Here is a 20420-nt window from a genome sequence, read left to right as displayed (position 1 = left end):
TGTGTTGGAAATTTGTGTTCTTGCATACAGATTTGATCTGTGAGAGAATAGTCAACATTAATATACTGTTTGTGCCAATTCTCAATGCTCTTAATATATTAAAAGAATGAAAAAGAAAGAGATTGCTGCTAAGTGTGTACTAACTGACCTTGAATTATTATTCAATAAAAATGCAATTGCATCCCTAATGGATTATTCATTTAACTCATTTAGTATTTTTTCATCTTCTTTCACCATTCCTGTAATTTAATATCTACTTTAATATCTAAAGAACTTTTTGTTATGGTTTATGAGCTGTAAATTCTCAAGCTTAAAGGGTTCGTTCACCCAAAAATGAAAATTCTGTCATTAATTACTCACCCTCATGTTGTTCCAGACCCAATAGACTTTCGTTCATCTTTGTTACACAAATGAAGATCTTTGAAATCTGAGAGCTTTCTGTCCCTCCATTGACAGCTACGCAACTACCACTTTGAGGCTTCAAAAAGTTTATAAAGAGATCGTAATAGTAATCCATATGAATTGAGCGGTTTCCAAATTTAAAATTTTCTGAAGAGACACGATCGCTTTATATGATTATATGTCTTTTATTCACATATAAACATTGATCAGCAAAAATAAACAGAAGTTCAACCGAACCTGCTTGATGCACAAGAACAAACTTCTTGCTGAAGCTCAAACGTGCTGCGTAACACGAGAATGAACCTCATTGGTTCTCACACATCAAGCGAACATGCTTGAGCTTCCGTTTACCACTGATGTGTGAGTTGATGAATGTTTACATGAGAATAAAAGCCTAAATTCAATGTTCATCATAAAAAGTGACCGAGTCTCTTCAGAAAATTTGGATTCATATGGATTAGTTTTACGATCTCTCTATGAACGTTTTGAAGCGTCAACGTGGTAGTTGCGTAGCTGTTGAGGCAGGGACATAAATCTCTCAGATTTAATAAAAAAAAATCTTCATTTGCATTGAACGACATGAGGGTGAGTAATTCATGACAGGATCTTCATTTTTGGGTGAACTAACACTTTAAACTGCTCATTTCAGTTGATGCTGCATTTCTGTTAGGGTCTGATATTACATTTTTGTTGATGCAAAAAGCATTCTGTCAAAAAGCTGTAATTACATAGGAGGTTTGGCAAGATTGAGGAAAATGGGGGAAGATGCCCTCCTTGAGAAATGTGCTTTTACTTTTAAATTGTAACCTATTTAGAAGTTTAGCATGTGCAGGATGATGATGATGCATCAGCCAATGTGCTAAGGAAAAGAAATAGAAACATTTGCTAATTTAGTTGTCATAGCATAAAATGTTAAGTTATTCAAAGAGACCTTGCATACCTGGGGCAAGAAACTTTTACAGAATGTATAAATGACTTTATATATCATTCCTATAGGCCTACAAATATATTTTTTAATGTGTCATGCCAGCAGCCATATCACCCTGTAGCCCAAGACTGGTTGCCTACTGAAGCTAAGCAGGGTTGAGCCTGGTCAGTACCTGGATGGGAGACCTTCTGGGTAAACCAGGTTACTGCTGGAAGAGGTGTTTGTCAGTCCAGCAGGGGGCGCTCACCATGTGGTCTGTGTGGGTCCTAACGCTCCAGTAAAGTGATGGGGACATTATACTTTCAAAGATCACCGTCCTTCTGATGAGACGTTAAACTGAGGTCCTGACTCTCTGTGGTCACAAAATATCTGAAAGATGTCTTACGAAGAGTAGGGGTGTAATCCCGCCATCCTGGCCAAATTTGCCTAGTGGCCTCTGTCCATCATGTCAGTCATCATGTCTGTCTCCTCTCCACCAGTAAGCCGGTGTGTGGTGTGTGGGCGTTCTGGCGCAATATGGCTGCCGTCTCATCGTCCAGGTGGTGCTGCACATTGGTGGTGGTTGAGGAGATTCCCCCCTTCTATGTAAAGCGCTTTGAGTGCAGAGAAAAGCGCTATATAAATGTAATGAATTATGGATTAATTGATATAAAATACTAAATCAGCTTCGGCAATTTCGAATAATTGAATAAGTAATGACAGACAAAGCATAATAAAAGAGAATCATTTAATCTGACTATAACAATTCATATTTATTTGCCCCTTATTTTAATCATAATAGCAACACTGAATTCAGATGGAATGATAGACTGAATCGTGCCCAGGGAGCATCTTCCCAGCTAACAAAAATATGTTCTAAGGAAATTTTGCTAACATTCCCATTAAGTTATAAACTTTTTTCTAAATGTTCTCTGATCTTTAAAAATGTCCAGGTTTAAATGTTTATGTCTCTTTGGTTATGCAAATGTTAAGGGAATATTCCACTTACTGATACACATATTATAATTAAAGTTTTTATATTTCAAATATTTGGTATATTTATTTTTCGCTAGGGGAGAGCTTTGTAACTTCGCAGATCATATACATGCACAAAGAGATGCATTGCACACTAAAGGAAAAGGAAAACAGTAAAAAGCATCATAACAAAAACCCTAAAGTTTAAAATATACCCTAAAAATATTTGTAATGTGTAAATCTGTATAAAGCTGATGACAGCAGGCTATTTACATTTTGACAAGTACAAAATAACGGAAATAGTGCTTCCAGCGTACTATTGCTATGGTTTCCTCCTCAGGCAAGCTCACTTGTATGGCGTGCAGGTTTCATAACTCCAGGTTTGGGTGCCAAATTGAGAGAGCACCCCAGATCGCTTGAGAGAGGAGTTCCCTCCTCAATGGAACGGGCCATGTGGGACCTCATAGCATCTCGAGCAGGTCCGTTTCGGCGCAACTAACAGAACTGACTCCCTCTCCTCCCTGATCTTGCACAGTAGTTGGTATACAGAACATTTACATTTACATTTAGTCATTTAGCAGACGCTTTTGTCCAAAGCGACTTCGTCATCGTGAAGAGGCAAAAACAACGCAAGAAGTGCTCAAAATACGAAGTTCAGGCATTGTTCAGAGTAGCATAAGCCCGATAAGGGAGGATTAAAGGAAAAGGAAAGACTTATTTTTTTAATGAGGTTAAGTGCTCACGGAAGAGATGGGTTTTCAGTTGTCTTTTGAATGTTGTCAGGGATTCTGCATTCCGGATGAGGGTGGGGAGAGCATTCCACCAGCATGGAACCGTGAATGAGAATGTTCTGGAAAGTGATTTTGTGGCTCTCTGTGATGGAACCACGAGACGTCGCTCGTTGACCGATCGCAGGCTTCTGGTTGGGATGTAGACTCATAGGAGCGAGTGAAAGTAGGAGGGAGCTGAGCCTGAGATAGATCTGTAAGCAAGCGTCAATGCCTTGAACTTGATGCGAGCAGCGAGTGGTAGCCAGTGCAGAGAGATTGAACAGAGGAGTGACGTGGGCCCTTTTTGGCTTGTTGAAGACAAGACGAGCTGCAGCGTTCTGAATACAGTACAGAGTACATGTTCACCGAGGGGAATGCGTATTTCAAGTCAAGTCAGGTCAAAGTTTATTTATATAGCACTTTTTAAAAACAACAGGTGTTTAACAAAGTGCTGTACACACATATCCTTTATCAATAATGCAAACAACCAACATGACTTAAAATAAAAGGAATAAAAACAAAACAATAAAACAATACTCTCACATAGCGTCAAATGCCAAACTGTAGTAGTGAGTTTTGAGATTCGATTTAAAAATAGCAAGGGTTTGAGCCTGTCTGATGTGCAGGGGCAAACTATTCCAGAGCTTCGGTCCTGCTACAGCAAATGCTCTTTCACCTCTGCTTTTTAATTTCACCCGAGGGACAACCAAAAGCAAATGGTCAGCAGACCTAAGCGCTCTTGACGGAGCGTATTGCCTAATCAGTTCTGACATATACTTAGGAGCAAGGCCATGAAGCGATTTAAAAACAAACATCAAAATTTTGAAGTTAATTCTAAAATAGATTGGCAACCAGTGAAGAGAGGAAAGAACAGGTGTAATATGTTCACGCTTTCGTGTCCCTGTTAACAAGCGAGCTGCAGCATTCTGAACCCTCTGCAGTCTAGAAAAACAGGCCTGACTAATGCATATAGAGGCCATTACAATAATCTAGACGCGATGAGATAAAAATGTGGAGAAGTCTTTCAAAGTCTCTAGAAGACAGAAATGATTTCACCTTGGTGAGTTGTCTCAATTGGAAAAAGCTCGATTTAACTACCAAGTTAATCTGTTTATCCAATTTAAAATCACAATCCATAGTGAAACCTAGATTTTTGACATAAGGTTTCACTAGTGGATTCAAAATTTAGTGATTCATAAGTACCACCGGGAGTAAAAAGCATAACCTCTGTTTTGTTTTCATTAAAACATAAGTTCTGTGCCATCCAAGCTTTAATTTCCTCGAGACACTGGAGTAAAGGCGCTAAAGTGCAAGTGTCTTTTCTTTTCAAAGGCAAATAAATTTGGGTGTCATCTGCATAGACATGAAACGAGATTCCAAATTTCCTAAAAATATGACCCAGGGGCAGTAAATACAAGGCGAACAACATAGGCCCCAAAATGGAGCCCTGGGGGACCCCAGACGTGAGAGAAGCCGTAGAGGAGACAAATTCTCCAAGGCGAACTGCAAAAGTTCTTACGGACAAATACGACTTAAACCATGCCAACGCAATACCCTCAACACCAACACATTCTTGTAAACGTGAAATTAAAGTCCTATGGTCTAAGGTATCAAATACAGCTGAAAGGTCCAATAATAATAAAATCGCACAATTCCCTGAGTCAGTGGTAAGTAACAAATCATTTGAAACCCTCAACAATGCAGTTTCTGTACTATGCAAAGACTTAAAACCAGACTGAAACACTTTGTGGATACCATTTAAACATAAAAATACATTCAACTGTTCAAATACAACCTTTTCGAGTAATTTAGACAAGAACGGAAGTCTAGAGATGGGTCTAAAATTAGCAAAAACTGATGGATCCAGATTAATTTTCTTAATAACCGGTTCCACCACTGCATGTTTAAAAGATTTGGGTACAACTCCCGTAGCCAGGCTACTGTTAATAATAGCAAGAACCGAAGAGCTAATGGCATAAAATGCATCATTTAAGAGTCGAGGAGGAACAATGTCAGCGTGACATGTAGATAATTTCATTTTGACAAAAGTCTCCCTCAATGAGACAAGGGACACCGGCTCGAACTGATTTAAGACAGCAAAGCGCTCAAAATTAATAGGTTGGAAAGTCAGGGAAGATGATATATTCGATCTAATAACATCAATCTTGTCAATAATTTTTTTTAGAAATTGTTCACACAGTTTGGCAGAAGGTTCTAAACAAGCAGCTTGGGGAGTGTTCAAAACAGTACAGCTGGCTTAAGGGAGTTACTACTAATTATATTCGATAAGTACTTTGATTTCTCCAGTCTCACACACTTTTGATATTTAGACAAATTGTAACGTAGGATATCAAGTGAGATCTGCAACTTATCCTTCTCCCAGCGACGTTCAGCCCTTCTGCATTCCAGCCTTATAGCTCTAGTTGTAGTGTTCAGCCACGGTTGAACTCCACATTTATCTCGAACCGTCCTGAAAGGGGCAACAGTATCCAAAATGCTATTGCAAGTTGAAAAGAACAATGAAGTTAATTCTTCAGTAGTTAGCCCACATGATGGCATCGAATAATCCAACTCAATTAAATTAAAAGCCTCAGAAAATAAATGAGAAGTTTAGGGATTTATCATCCGGCAACGACGTTTTGGAGCAGTCACTAGAGTCACGAGAAATACATATGTCACATAGGACAGGCAAATGATCAGTGGCATCACAGACGTCGATGTTATTAATAGGCAAGCCATATGTCAAAACCAAATCTAATGTATGTCCATGTATATGAGTGGGACTAACAACAAACTGAGTTAGATTAAAAGACTCCACAAGATTTAAGAAAGATTTGACCAGAGGCTTTTCAGGACAACATACATGGATGTTAAAATCCCCCACAATTAAAACCCGGTCATATTTGATCATGATACCGGCTAAATAATCAGAGAAATTGTCAATAAACTCTTTGTTATATGTAGGTGGGCGGTAAACCACAGTGCACAATACAGGATGGCTCAGATCAAATTCAAAAACATTAAGTTCAAAGCTGGAGTAGGAGAAAGCAGGCAGACGCCTACAGTTTAGATGTTCTTTAAAAATGGTTGCTACTCCACCTCCACGTCCGATAAGGCGTGGAGAGCTAAAATAAGTGCAATTCAATGGTAAAACTTCAGAAAATACACTCGACTCACCAACCCCGACCCAGGTCTCAGTCACACACAACATGTCCAGGTCCTTGTAAGTAAAAAAGTCATTCAGAATAAAGGACTTGTTGGCTAGTGATCTAGCATTCACCAAAGCTATCCTCACAGGAGTAGAGTCTTTCAGCGACGGAGATTCGAAGACCAAGGACCGATGGAGAGTAGCGTCCACACCTCTTTTAAAACGGGAAGCCCAATGTGTTGTAAGCGGGGATTTAAGGCCCAAAGACCGATGGAACGATACATCCACACCTTTTTTAAACCTGGATGGCCAATAAGTTGTGATCATAGGCTTTTTATCCAGATCCATGTCGGTCACAGGTACCAACCACCTGTACATAGGATCAATGGTGCGCCGAGGCGCGTAGTGACGACATTCCGCGTCACAATCCCCAAACATCCCGCGAGGATCAGCATTCAGGAACAAAGCCAGAAAAGTCTTTATTTTCACCAACCGACCACCTCGTTTCCCTCGCCGTCTGAATTTGCACGCTTCAAGGCAGAGGTTTGGAGCTCCGCTAGGGAGCGGGAAGTGAGTATTCTCTGCTGATGCAATGAGATCTTACGGTGTCTGTGGGTGTAGTCTCCATTTTCCTTAGGTTACCCCATGTCTCAACAGCATGTACGCCCCATAGTTCAGATGGTTCAGAGGACATGGACAGCTCAAATAGATAGATGTTGATCTTCCCATAACAACAGGCTCGTCGCAAGAGTAAGGAGAGAGCGAGAACGGATTCCTCCTTAGCGATTTATGTTTGTGATGGACTTGAGAGTATAAACACTTGAGATCCAGGTGAACTGCTCTGAGCTCCAGACAGTTTATGTACCCCATTCTCTCTGTGTCTGTTCAGACACCGAAGACCAGACCACCATCGCAAAGGTCCCAGCCCATGCCTGAGCTTCATGACTACCTTAGGTCTGCACACCTGTCCCATAGGAGCGCCCCGATCGTTAAACTCTGTGCTCATCCAGGGGATTAGCGTCTTTAAGCATTTGCAAGTAATTAAGACGTGCATTGAGTCCGAGTGCCAAGCGTGCATGGCGATGCGTGCTTTCAACCATAGTTGAAGTTGCCACATGTGAAGCAGTCCCAAGCAACATACCGCTGAAGACCTGTCTTCTTTGAACATCACAAGCAAATTTATGATAGCCTGTGAATGCTCTGGTGGTAACAGGTGGCCTCGCATAGAAATAGAGGTCAGACTTAGGCCCAGAAATGGAATACATTGCATGGGCTGGAGTTGGCTTTTCTGTAGGTTGATCGTAAGCCCCAAACACTGAAGGAGGTTGATAAGCAGATCTCTGTGGCTGCACAGCTGGTTCGTTAGAGGAGCCATAAGAAGTCATTCGTCCAAATAATTCACAACACGTACTGCGCTCAGATGAAGAGGAGAGAGAACGGTGTTCATGCACTTGGTGAATGTGTGCAGAAGCTAAAGACAGACCAAATGGGAGGACCGTAAACTGGTAGGCCACGATTTTAAAGGAAAATCTTACAAAGTGCCTGTGTCGAGGGTATATCTGGATATGGAAATAATCATCCTTTAGCTCCACAGACATTAATTTAAGTTAAATGGGGACATTTAAGTCCCCAAGCCAATGATCTGAAAGAATGCTGTGAGGGCACAGTTTAGCCGGCATAGGTCTAGAATAGGGCGCAGTCCGTCGTCTTTCTTGGGGACCAGAAAATAGAGTCCTCGAGAGGCACAACCACCACGGCTCCCTTGGGGAGGAGGTTGTGAATCTCTACCCTCAAAACTGGGGTGTTTTGAGCTTAAATCTCTGAAGCCACCGTCGCATTATATCGGGGTGATCTGTGGGTTGGCACCTGGATACGCCTGGAAGCGATTGCCAGGGCTCCGTGAACTGCGTGAGAGGTTTCAATGTGGCTCGGTCTGACCGTTCGCTGCTGAGTGGCGGGGAACTGTGTAAGTCCTAAGTGCGAGAATGAGAGGGAAGAGGAGAAAAGCTCTTTTTGTAATTTTTTTTGGATTTTATTACACAAACATGTTGAACAATCACATATCACATTCTTTGTTCTCATTGTCTGCAACAGGAAGGGAGGCGAGGGGAACAGCCGGAGCAGCCTCCGAATGAGCAGCCTTTGCTGCCGGACCATCTCTGGTGTCGAGCTTCAGACTGGATTACTCATATGGACTCCTTACTTTTGGGCTCTGACGCTTAGGAAGCGCATGATGCAGAGGCCAAGAGTCCTTGGGCTGCACCGAAGGCTCTGGCTGAGAACGAGGTTTTGGAGTCAGAAGAAAGAGTGTCGAACCCGATATGTGGGCATGAGACGAATATGAGTGCCACATCTTGGAGACCTTGTCCTGCACCTTAGGAAAGAATGGGGTGGGCCTTTGGCTGAAGAAATCAGTCATCAGTCTGCTTTGTTCTGGCTCAGTGAGGGGAGACCATTCCAGCTCGTGATCCACATGTTCGGAGGGCTCATTAGCAACACTGTGGTGGGAATGGAAGTACTCCATATGGCTAGCCGTCCAAACCTCCCGCTCAGACCTCACAAAGCTTGAGATCTCACCGGAATGCTTAAGGGAATTCTTTTCATGAAATAATCCACTTTTATGTGATTCAAAAAAATTAAAAGCATTCTTTTAAGAAGTAAAATGTCCTTTTGGGGCTTTTCAAGCTGGTTAATTCACACACTGAACGTGTCCGTCACTGGTGAGGCGAAAGGTGACGATTCTAAGATCCTGGCTGTTACGGATCCATGACCGTAACTATCATCATAATAAATTAAATTAAATAAAGCTGCAATTATGAAGGTCGTCAGAAATGGGCAATTACTTTTCATGACATTAGACGCTGCCATAGACCCCTGAGAGAGTAATTGTTAAAGGAAGAATAGTCAGTTGAAGGTTGTATTAGAGAGAGTTTTAATAAAAACATGATCACAGACCAATTCTAAGCAGTGTCACTAGGTGGAGCAAGTTATCCAATACTATCAGTTTGTAAACTGAGGGAGTTAATAGATAGAAAATGACAAACAACTAGAGCTTTATTGAGCAGTTATGAATATTATTGATGGTATGTATCTCAGATCTCTGTAATGAGAAAGCTAATTATCTTTACCAATTAAAACCAGTTTAACTGTGCAAATAAACAATGAAGCTAAATGAAAGTGAAATAATTATACTCTCAGTCAGTCACATTTTAAGTCATGTCTATCTTACAAGTGCACACATTAGCTTCAAATGCCACATTACATGCTACACTAATCACAGCACGTTTCTGTGTGCAAGATAGCAGCTTATTTTACAGAATAATAAGGGCTATAAATTCCGCATTATTTCTACCAATAACCGCCAACACTTTTCTGTTTTTATGCCTACATAAAACATACAAAATGCCTTTTATACCTTCCTCTGACTATATCCACTAACTCTACTTTCAGCAAAAGTGCTTGTTGTTTCACTGTATTAGTCATGGATTTGTGTGAAGCTGGTGACACTGGTGAAAGTAAGTTAGCTGGTTACATAAGGCTCTGCAGTAATTGAATCTCATTACCGCTGAAGTCCCGTGGTGTGTGGGGTGATTCCTGGGACGTGGGCTGGTGTGAACCCCAGATCAGGGAATCCCTGAGTTTGCCTGGTGCTTGCATCATCCCCCTCACTCCCATAGGTTTGTCTCCTCCGCTCTCTGCCCATCTCTCCATGGCAGCAGGACGAGGGGTTGCTAGGTGGCCAGCTCTCCCACTGTTCTCTCGCTGGTTTTCATTCTCTCTGTTCGCTTCCCCAGAGACTGCGGAGTTTGCACGGACTGTTCTGACGTCAGCGGGAGAAACCCTGTTACACTGCATCAGCTGGGATACGAAGAGGCCCACATAACAGTTCTCACCCACTGCAATGAAAAAGCACATTTCTGGCTTTATATTAACCAGCTCACAGTTCCTGTTTTTCTCCTCCATCCACCCTGTACATTCATTGCTATAAATGTATATTTATTTTTTAGGCGTACATGTGTGCATGTACATTTAAGTTTATTTTGACTACTTAAAGTCCCCCTGTGGTGAAAATCAAGCTTTTAATGTTGTTTATATGTCTATGTGGTGTTTTTAATATGCTTTAAGACAAACCATGTGCACATTCATCAGTCAACACCATTGCTGAGTATTTTCTCCTTAAAACTGCAGTGAACACGGTTTGAAATCGCTGGTGTTTCTGACGTCACAAACTAACTTGTAACCAATCAGGTCAACGTGTGATCGTCAACGAGTGGATCTCTGGGGCTAATTTGCATATTCATAGAACTACCTATACTAAATGAGGCAAGGGTGTATTATAACATTCACGCTATTTTATGACATGAAGACATTTTTTTTCCCAAGGACAGAACTTTTAAATATGTCATTTTGGTGATCAAAGAAGAGTTTTAAGAGGTAAAACTTTTGACTACATGGGGATTTTAAGATTTAGCTCAGAAGTGTGTTTACTGTTGTAGAGAAACGTTTAAATGCTTTTTAATAGTCTTCCATCTCAAAGCTAAAATCGAAAATACATTTTAGATGCATGCAGTAGATCTAGAAAGTATTTGCTTAAGCTACATAAAAAAAGAAAATATTCTAAGCATCATGTGTCATTCAAATGTTTTGCTCAGCAAGTTTTTTTTATATAAAGAAATGAATCATTTTATTTAGCAAGGGTGCATTAAATGAATCAAAAGTGATAGTAAAGACATTTATAATGTTACAAAAGCTTTCTATTCATCAAAAAATCTGTAAAAAAAAAAAAAAAGAAACTCACAATAATATTAAGCAGCACAACTTTTTTTCAACATTGATATAATAAGAAACGTTTCTTGAGCAGCAAATCAGAATATTAGAATGATTTCTGAAGAATCATGTGACACTGAAGACTGGAGTATGCTGAAAATTCAGCTTTGCATCACAGGAATAAATTACATTTGAAAATATATTTACATTATATATATATATATATATATATATATATGTTTATTTAATAATATTTAAATTTTAAATAAGTGTCTAGATTTTTGGGGATCAAAAAGTATCAATGGATTGAATGATCCTGTATGACCAGCAGAGGGCCTTGTTTGATCAAGAAAGACAGATGGCAGTCTCTAGTTCAGCTCCCAAGACACTGTTTTCAGCTCATTTATTCAGCAGCTCCTGTCATTTTCATACTCTAAAAACTTGAACGTTGCGATCAGGTACGAGAACAAAAAGTACCCCCCCCCCCCCCCCCCCCCACACTAGTTTTGATATTTTGGTTTTCGTAGTTTTTATCTCATTGGTAAATTTGTCTAGGCACAGTTAAGGAACAATGTGTCATTTATTATATGTAGAACTGAAAGAAACACCACTGTAGTTCTGCACTGTTGCATACATAGTTTTTGTGTACTTAATAATTGTAGTCTTTAGTGTGGATACAGTATAGTATGCTATATAGATATGCATCAAACTTTATACTTTCTCAATTTAAAATTAATTATTATAAATCCTGCTTAACATTGTTATACAACGTTCAAAATCTAACAGATGTTATTGTATAGTGGCTACAGTCTTTGCATACTCTTGTTGATTGATATTTCTTTAACCCTCTATAACAAGACACGTACTGAGTGACATAAAAGCAAGGTATTTCAGTTACACAGGACCAAAACCTAAAATCTAAACTTACCTTAAACTTTAACTCTATTCTTCCCCACACAGACTCTTCCTTCAGGAATCTAGTTAGACCTTGCACATTTTTTGAAGTGATTATTGAAAAATTCAGAGCTATTCAGGGAAGTTAGTTGCCATGTGCATCAAAAGATGATGTTCGGAATTTTGTGCTGCGATTGTGTCATTCCTGAATCATAAAATGTCAAAACTTTAAAGCATTTTTAAGCACAAGTCAAACACACTTCATCAAGCATCAGTAAAACATCACTTGCAAATGCAGTTTATGATGTGCACCTTTATTTTGTTTATTAGTTTACTGGCCTTTCATGCATGAGTGATTTTTATGTCATTTATCCTTAGCATTTCATCGCAATGGACTTTCTCACAGGAAAACAAACCTTCACCGTGTCCCTGTCGCATGCTGTTTTTGTTTGGATCATGTCTAATGTTGTGGCTTTCTCTCTTCCTCTCCTCTAGCTTTCTTTCCTCCGCCCCTCCATTCTTGTCCTCCGGTAGCCATAGCAACATGTGCTGCGATGGTGCAGGGCCTCTGGCAGGTGACACAATGCGTCTAATTACTGGCACTTAGCTCAGCGCTAATTAAAGCGAGCTCAGCTAATCGGGGGGTCAAGTGGACCCGCTGATCCATCCATCCTTCCATTGCTCCATCCATCCTTTATCTTTACCTTTAGCCTAAACGTCCCCAGCCCCTCCAAGAGGATCTCTCTCTCTCTCTCTCTCTCTCTCTCTCTGTGTCTGTCTGTGTCGCTCTATCAGACAGCTGGCATCCACACAGGGGTTGAGGGTTTGACCTTCCTGCTCTCCAGGCTCTCTCAGCATCCGAGTAAACAGACAAATGAATCTCTACAAAGGTGAGGGTCAATTTATCTAATTTGGTCGAGGTTGGTCAGCCAAGATTACCTCGTCTCTGCTGGGAGGAACACTTCTCTCTCTCTCTCTCTCTCTCTCTCTCTCTCTCTCTCTCGTTCTGTCTCTTGCTCTCTCTTTTTATTTCTCGCACGTTTTTGGTCTCATGTTCTACACGTCTCCAGCATCACACATTCTCCTCTGCAGCAACTCTGCTTACACTGCTCACCTCTTCCGTTCCCTGATTAAAAAAAAAGTATTGTGTCAGTACTATGGTACAGTGATGCTATCATGTCCAAATGTCTATGGTATTACCATGATATATGTATAACCATGTTATGACCATGGTACCAGATTAATAATAATACAATTCCATGCTACATGTGTAGTACATACTACCATGTCCCAAAAAACAGCATGGTCATATCATATCATCATATCCCAAAAAACCATGGTATCATGTCCGATTTATACTATATTTTATAGCTTTATAAAAAAATAACTATATTTAAAGTACTATATACAGTACATATATGTTTGTTTATAATATTTTACTGTCACTTTTGTTCAATTTAATGAATTATTCCTGAATAAAAGTTAATTTCTAAAAAAAAATGTTTTACATGCTATAGAAAAAAGTACTTGTTATATAATATTTAAAAAATTTAAAACATTTTAAAAATTTGAATTTCCAGCAGAAATAGCCAACTAAATAACTACATTTTATTAAATATAATACAAAAATCTCTCCTCAGATGCTTACAGGTCTTTCTTTCTCATTCACTCATTCATTTTGCTCCATCATTTCTGATTTTCATTCTGCCATAGAACACACACACACACACACACACACACACACACACACACACGTTTCCTCTCCTCTGCATAAAGATTCATCCTACCTTTGACAAATGAGGGCAGATGAATATTAGAGTTGCCCTGCAGAGGAGAGACAGATGTGGAGCATACATGCATACAGGGAGACGGAGGGATGGAGGGATGGATGGAGTTTAGAGGAGTGGATAAGGTCAGAGCTCGTCAGCAGGTCCGCTGTTTACTGATGTTTACCTTGGAGCCCCTGCTGAGGGGACACCTGGTGTGCTGTCATCATCCACCACACACACTCGGACATGCAAACACACTGAGATACACGCATAAACTGTCGGATATACACTCAGTCATACACTAACACATTATGTGCAAAAAATGCACACACACATACAAAGACAGGTGATCGTTGGAAACACCTCTCATAATCAGATGCCACTCTCATTTCTTTGTGGCTTCTAGAGCTCTCCATGGTGCTGAAACCTCTCTGTAATCCACAAGCACTTTTAAAGAGAGAGAGAGAGAGAGAGAGAGAGAGAGAGAGAGAGAGAGAGAGAGAGAAATGAAGTGCTATATTTAAAACAGGCTTCATTTTTTAGTTAATACGTGCTTGTTTAGACAGATCCAAAGTGTATGATGACGAGTGTCCGTTGGGCATTTCCAAAATTTTTCTTCTAAATAAAATCAAATACACTTTCAGTATATACCTGCAAACTTTTGTCTCCTTACTCACCATCGAGACAGTTGACATCCTTCAATCATCCCTTGTTCTAAATACAAATCTAAGCGAGATTGAGCTTTTTGCGGTTGTGGCACAGTCTCCCGTTACAGCTCCGCAGTGGAGCTGCTCCTTCTGTCTAGTTTTAAATCAGCTCTTAAACGTACTATTATTCTTTAGCATTTAATCGTGTCTAGGGTCATGAATTTTGACAGTGATTGATGTTTAAGGCAAATGCCTTATTAAAATAACTTGTACACACCTGTGGAATTTGCATTGTCTAGCGACATTCAGAAATTTGAATATTCAAACTAGACCTGAACTCAAGTAAGAAACTTTAGCAGGGGTGGCCACTCCGGCAGTGTTCAGCTTCAACCTTATTTAAACACACTTGATCCAGCTAATCAAGTCCTTCAGGCTTATTTGAAAACTACAGGTATTTGTGTAGGAGCAAACCAACCAGCAAACCATTGTGTAGGGTTGGAACCAAACTCTGTAGGACTGTGGGTGGCCCTCCAAGAAGTTTAAAAACCCCTGCCTTATGCCCGGTACACATTGTATGATTTTGGGCTGACGAAAGATGACCGATGGAGGCGATGTCTGTGCTCGAGGCTCCTAAACCGGGGTCCGTACAGTATGAGAGGTTCAAAGACGGCCATTGTCACAGTCTTCCAACCAAAGATAGCCTGCGATCACTTTACAAAACATTGTTTTTGTGACGATTTATGTGAGAATGGTTTTGTAAATGATTTACAAATTTTGATTCTGTTTCATAATTGACGTCCAAGGGTTTGGTTAATTGCAGATTGATGACTGCTTTCTACAAAATAAATTCACTTTTGCAGTTAAATTAAACCTGCATAGTACGTGCTCATCCGAACTGAACAAAATAATTGTTAATACAGTGACTAATTAGAAGCCCTATACTATATTTTCTCCTAACCCTAATATGATACATTTTAGTCCAGAGAATGAATGCTAACAATTGCCAAATTATAATTTGTCACTAGTTGCTAATTGTCACAGTTGCACAGTACGCTCCCTCACCTTCCTCACAAGCTGTCTCGTTTTGACGGCTGCTTCCTCTGAGGGTTGCATGTGTCAGCAACATACGTCATCAAGGATGTCTCCATTTAGAAAAGAAAACATTATAATATTGACCTTCACTCATTGTGATTTGTAAATTGTTGTAATTTCTTAAGGACTTTTGAATGTAATGGTTGCTTTACCTGCTGAAATGAGGCATGAATTACGTATGTGGCCTGCGGTGGACGCAGCCTTCAAAATGAGACAGACTACAGTTACAGTCACCAACATATGGTGCGTCTCAATCAGCACCCCAGTTCAGAAGTCAGGGGACTGATTAGGGAGTTTTAGGGCTGTCTCAATCGCAGAATGCTTCCAGTGAACTGAAAATTTAGCTAAAAAGTCCCAAAATGCACAGTGAAAACAAGGGAGCGTCGCTGCTCACTATGTTCCCTTAACGGAAGTTCGAAAGCACGAAACATAAATCACGTGAGCCAACTCACTACACTTAATGACACACGACACGATAGATGTTTTTTTCCCCAAATACAAACCATTGCATGTCAGCATAAGCATACATCACTAGACAGGTAATGAACACAATCTAGATAACATTTATAATTTATTTACGGCTGAAATTAAGCAAATATATCCAGCAAGTAAAATATTTATCATAATGTACTTTAAATAAACATTAAAAAATACTCTAATATAATATAAATACCAGAAGTGATGTTGTACAATGTGGACATTGTCATGTCGCAGGAAATAGAGCCATCAGTGTCCCAATGTGTATAGTGAGCCAGTCCTTACTATCCTTACTAGTGCCTGCATTTGTGTATACTATAGACTGGTTCACGACCTAGAAAGCTAGGGAGTTGACTGAGATGCGCAAAGTCAGCTCACAGTATTCTGATCACACACACCTGACATTGTTACGCTGCTAATCAAGGACAGCATTTATACTCAGCACTCACACTCACTCTTTGTCTGGTCTCGTCTGTGTTACCCACAAAGACTATTCAAACTCCTGTGTATCTTACCTGTGGATTACTTACCCGTCTGTTCTCCATCGTTTGTTCGTCAGTGTAGTTTCTTCTTCATCAGTTTTTCAGTGTTGATCTCCATTGACTGTCTATTGTATTTCTGTTGTCCTCCTCCCTTGTGGCATCTGCATGTCCGTCAGCATCTGCAATAAAAAGACTGTCACAACTCTGAGTTAAGTGCATCCTTAATTCTATATTCACCTGTTTACTCACTCCTGTCACTCACATAATTTGGCCTCATCAACCTCACCAAGGACAATCGTTCCCTCAAGAAATGTGTTTGTGAGTTTTTACATTTGGCTAATGCAGTACATTGAGAGGATGAGACTCTCATTTGTTTCTTCAGAGCTAGCATTAAAGAACCCCTCAGATTGCTACTGCCTGCCAATGGTCCCTGAGGAATGCTCTGCCAGTTTCTGGGTCTGGCCCTTCAATTGATTGTATTCCCTTAACCATGGGAGAAGTGGAGGAGGGCCTCAGCCAGGGCCGGGGGAACACACTGCAGCGCTCTGGGCAAAATAGGAATATGCCGGCTATATATATATATATAAATGAACTAAATTAATAACTTTTTTACAACAAAAAAGAAACATGGGCTCATGCTCATCATGGTGCGGCGCCCTCTAGTGTTTGGTGCCCTCGGCATTTTTCCAGTTTGCCCAGCGCTTCCGCCGGCCTTGGCCTCAGCCACGCCAATCCAGTTTCTGTAGGGCCTCCACAGTCCACTCCAATCATCACAGAACGTCCAGAGTCTGCTCCAGATTTCCCTCTTGTTGAAGCGTACCTTACCTGTGGATTACGTGTCTGTTCTCCATCATTTATTTTTCAGTGTAGTTTCTTCATCAGTGTTTTCAAGTGTTGATCTCCATTGACTGTCTATTGTATCTCTGTTGTCATCCTCCCGTGTGGTCTCTGCATAGCTTTCCATCCTCCAGTCCTGTGGTCCCAGAGCTCCCATGTGGTGCCGGTTCTCTCAAGTCCGGTGATCCCTCATCTTGGCCACAGAGGCCGTCCTTCTGTCCTTTGTCTCGGCCACTTCTTGATCCCTCGTCTTGGCCACGTGGCTGCTCCCTGCTTCCTCCCTTGTGTCGGCTATGAGGGCACTCCTGGCTCCCTAGTCTCGGCCTCTCTGGCTGCTCCTCGCTCACTCCCTCATCTTGGCAATGGAGATCACTCCTTGTTCACACCCTTGTATTGGCAATGGAGGCCGCCCTTCTCTCCTTTGTTTCCACCATGGTGGCCGTTTCTTTCTCCGTTGTCTCAGCCATAGAGGCCACTTCTCGCTCCCTTGACTCCCTCATTTAAGTCACAGAGGTTGCCCCACACTCCCTCCTCTGTCTTGGCCATATGGCTGCTCCCTGCTTACTCCCTTGTATCGGCCACAGAGACTGCTCCTCACTTTCTCGACTCAGCCACGGAGGTTGGGAGGGACACCACGGCTTTATCAAGGCCATAATAATAATAATAATAATAATTTGTTACATTTATAAAGCGTTTTTATTGGCACTCAAAGCGCTTTACATATGGAAGGGGGAAATCTCCTCAACCACCACCAGGTGCAGCATCACCTGGATGAATGCCCACCACACACAAGCTTATTGGTGGAGAGGAGAGAGTGATGAAGCCAATCAGTATATATGGGGATGATTAGGAGGCCATGATGATGGACAGAGGCCAATGTGCAAATTTGGCCAGGATGCCGGAGTTACACCCCTACTCCTTTTCAAAGGACATCTTGGAATTTTTAATGACCACAGAGAGTCAGGACCTCGGTTTAACGTCTCATCTGAAGGACATAGCATTTTGACAGTATAATGTCCCCATCACTAAGCGTTAGGATCTCTCTCTCTCTCTCTCTCTCTCTCTCTCTCTCTCTCTCTCTCTCTATATATATATATATATATATATATATATATATATATATATATATGTAAGTAATAGTAGTCATAGTCCCTCCTCTTCTGGTTTCATTTACTCCACCCTGGTCCTCAATTCTGCTGGTTACCAGCTCTACTCTGCTCTTCCAAGGGGATTCAAGCGATTTGCACCAAACTTTGCCTACATGTTAAATGATTACAGATGCTAAAATTTTAAATAATTTTTTGATATCACAAAGGGTGATGTCGTCGTGAGGGATTAATTCAATGACAAAAAAGGGAAACAAGAAAAGGCTCATATCTTCTAAGTGCATTGTCTGCTTTAGATCAAACTTGAGCTGTATGTTTTTTTATGGGGGCTGATGCCATGGGTGTGTCACGGTCATAGCGCCACCTACTGACAACAGGAACTGCCACAATCAATGCTGCTTGCAGATTTAATGTTTATTTTATTTTATTCAGTTATATTATTTATATATATTATATTTATATTACAATGATATCTATTATATTTATAAAAATGTTAAAACATTACTTAAAATCTCAGTAAGTTATTCAGTTAATAATTTAGTTTATATGGGTTCAGCAAAAGTTGGGAACCCCTGATTTAGAGGATTAACCTCCGCAAAAAGAGGCTTGTGTGTACATGCTCATAGAGGGAGTGATACTAGAGCCACAGCGAGAGTGAAAACTGAAAAAATAGATGATGAGCGAGAATTTTGTTTCACATGCCATTTCTGAGAAGTAAACAAATGTCAGAGCAGTTTGTATTATGTGGTTGTGCAGCAATGCAACATTTGTCTGTAACTCCCTGTGCAGTCACCTCATAGCGCTGCTCATTACGGATCTAATTCAAAGTGTTTCACTTACCACACACACACACACACACACACACACTCAGCCATACAGGGACATGACAAAATTCATTGTCTCTCCCTCATGAACAATTCACACATGAGAACATGCACTTGGAAACATGTCAACGTACACACACACACATATACCCGTGTGTTTGCTTAAGGGGGCATGAATGACACAGGAGTGTTCTGACAGTCGCCTGGAAGATCTCAGAGGGCAGGAGGGAGATCAGTAAAAAAAACAACAATTTGTTTCTCCATTCTAGATTGATGAGCACGCACGCACGCACACACGCACAGGCACACACACACACACACACACACACACACACACACACACACACACACACACACACACACACACACACACACACACACACACACACACACACACACACAGTGAGTCACCATGGCTCATTGAGGCCATGCTTTACCAAACTGACAGCAGCAGGTCTGTGGGCAAGCACAGAAAAGAAGGAGAGTGGTATGCTAGAAAAATGAAAGAGAGAAAGAAAACGGGGATGGAGGGAAAACAGGAAACAATGAGGAGGAGAGAAGTTAAAGTAGGAAAACACAGACAGCAGGAGAGAGAGAGAGAAAGTCCCTGTGGCACATTGTTATATGGCGTGTTGTGGTGTCACTACAATACAGCGGCAATTCTCGTCTCCCCTCCAGCGATGTTATGATGGAACTAGCTGGATGGATCCAAACTTTATAAATATACAAATCCATATCTGTACAGTTTCTCACCAACATCCTGGTCATGTAGCGGAAAGGGATCTGGAGAGGTTAGGAAGCTGTTGTGCTTGTGTTGTTCATGTTCATTTCGGATCTCATTACATGTGAGGGGTCAGTTACATGTGAATGAACCAAACAGAGAACATTCTGCATGGCAACACAAGCATCCTACTGAAAATCATTTGTTAAAGGAGACAAAAATTATTCAATAAATGTGGCACTTGCGTTTATTATTATTATTACGTGTCCATGGCTGCTGGAACCCCTGTCGACAGCATTTTAATTGCATTGGAAAATGTTAAACAAAGTACTGTTTTTCAGAGGGTTTTTTCATTTTCCATTAATTAATTTCAAGGTTATTTCATTTTTATATGTTGTTTTTGACTTTGAGGGATAAATATAATTCAAAAGCAGATTGACAGCTAAATTAGGATATTCAAAAGTCAAAATTTAATCAAGTAACAAAAGCTTACTAAATGAAAATGTCATCTGACACTTGAAAAGCTGAATGTGGATGACATGCTCTAAACTTTTTTCATGTTTACTTAAGGTTAATTCACGTCAAGAACAATAACTGTATCC

At 40.6% G+C, this 20420-nt stretch overlaps 1 long non-coding RNA gene across 1 annotated transcript in view; it reads right to left on the bottom strand.

Annotated features, from left to right (window-relative positions):
* Positions 1-16383: 16383 nt before the first annotated feature.
* LOC307171014 overlaps positions 16384-20420 on the bottom strand; it is a 7776-nt gene continuing 3739 nt past the window's right edge. The window contains exon 3 of the long non-coding RNA XR_013823475.1: positions 16384-16509. This is a non-coding gene — a long non-coding RNA (uncharacterized lncRNA). The remainder of the gene's footprint in view (positions 16510-20420) is intronic.

The sequence above is a fragment of the Squalius cephalus genome (genome assembly GCF_949319135.1).
Source record: "Squalius cephalus genome assembly, chromosome: 14".
In the NCBI taxonomy this organism is placed as follows: domain Eukaryota; kingdom Metazoa; phylum Chordata; class Actinopteri; order Cypriniformes; family Leuciscidae; genus Squalius; species Squalius cephalus.
This window is presented reverse-complemented; position numbering and strand designations above follow the sequence as displayed.